Source organism: Sinocyclocheilus anshuiensis, unplaced genomic scaffold (genome assembly GCF_001515605.1).
Source record: "Sinocyclocheilus anshuiensis isolate Anshui unplaced genomic scaffold, SAMN03320099.WGS_v1.1 scaffold2191, whole genome shotgun sequence".
Classification (NCBI taxonomy): Eukaryota; Metazoa; Chordata; class Actinopteri; order Cypriniformes; family Cyprinidae; genus Sinocyclocheilus; species Sinocyclocheilus anshuiensis.
In genome coordinates this window covers 268,745-270,588 of record NW_015538203.1, presented here as the reverse complement: position 1 = coordinate 270,588, position 1,844 = coordinate 268,745, and positions in this window count along the sequence as shown.

Genomic DNA, 1,844 nt, shown 5'->3' with positions numbered 1-1,844 from the left:
TTAATATTTAGTATGTGATGGGCAGGAACATTACCAAGCCGACATGTTCATTAAAGCAAAAAAATATAGCTTTTAACGATTCACTGTGTATGACAATTAAGTTGTGAAGAAAAATGAGATGAATATGCATGTTTGATTTGCAAAGCATTTTAAAAATGCTTGAAACCCAGAGCAATTAGGACAGCTATATACTGCTGTGATAAACTGTCTAGTTTAGAGCTCCAAGTCACATAGACAAAAGAGTTGAGCAGCTGACAGGCCAAAGATGATGGACTCTGACCACAATCTTGCCTACTTACCTTGTCAAAACGGAACTGATGACAAGGTCAATACCCATGTCATGCCTCATCTAGCTCACTCTGACATCGAATAGCCTTTCTACCTGATTTTTTTGCAATTTGGCTCCAGTTTCCCAATTCCCCGCCCATTTAGTGACCGAGACATGGTCGAACCCACAAGCTCAGGCATTCTGGGAAAGATTTTTTTTTTGGAGATGGGCATCTGATTATGGGAATGAATTTGATGGAAAAAGCTGATCTAAGAATCTGTCTGTTCTACATAGTCAAATGTTGACTTGACCATATGAGCCTGTTAAATTTATTGCAAAACCAGTTCGATACCAGTTTTCCAGATATTGGAGGATGGACGCAGAATGCCATTGTATGGTACACCATTAAAATCTGTTCACTTCAATTAAGGAGCTAACCATACTTATTAATTAAATGGGGGTTGTACTTCTGTCCAATCATATTGCAAATTCTACATAATATATTTAACGTTTTGAACAGCACTATCAAACATTTTATTACCACAAACTTAAGATTACAAGTTAGTCAGATGCATAGGTTAGTAGATGGTATGTAAACAAATGGTATGTGGTATGTAAACAGATGGTATGTAAACAAAATATCACAAAAAGTGTTTTTAATGCAAAAAATAACTAATTTAATTGCTTCTTTATTATTATTTTTTAGTTAAAGTATCTAAAAATGGTTGAAACAAGATCAATTTGTGAACCAGTGCAGTAAGCCAGTGCAGTAAGATTAAATACACTCACATTAAAGAGACATTCACTGAAAACAAATCTTAATATATTATGCAGTGTAACTTCTTAAGTCAATTGATCTCACTTGTAGGACTCATATGTAAGTACATGTATAGCAAGCCATATTAGCTTAAAATAATTCCAGTGCGACTCGTCGTAATTGCATTTTTACTAGAAAGAATTTAATTAGAGAGCTCTACAATTAAATTATTACTAGTAACAATTCCAGTTAGAGAGCTCTCTAATTCAGTTCTTACTAGTAACATTTATGATTAGCGAGCTCTCTAATTCAATTATTACTAGTAATAATTCCAATTACAGAGCTCTCTAATTCAATTATTACTAGTAACGATTTAAATTAGAGAGCTCTACAAATGAATTTTTACTAGTCATATGTTTCCATTGACTTCCATTCATTTTTAATTACAGAGCTCTACAGTTGGCATTTTACTAGTATTACAATTAGAGAGCTCTCTAATTGGCATTGTTACTAGTAAGAATTTAATTGTAGAGCTCTCTAATTGAATTGTTACTAGTAAAAATGCAATTATGACGAGTAACGCTTGGAATATTTTAAGATAATATGGCTTGCCATATACATACATACATGCATAAATATTTTAAGCTAAATTGGCTTGCCATATACATACATACATGCATAAATATTTTAAAAGTCAAAATACTAGGATCTGTAATTAGATTGTAAAAGTAGTGTTGTAGTGTCGCAAAAGTCTGTTAATTTAAATGATGCTAAAATATAAATATTACATGAAAGACTTAAAATAAAGTTGAAGTACAA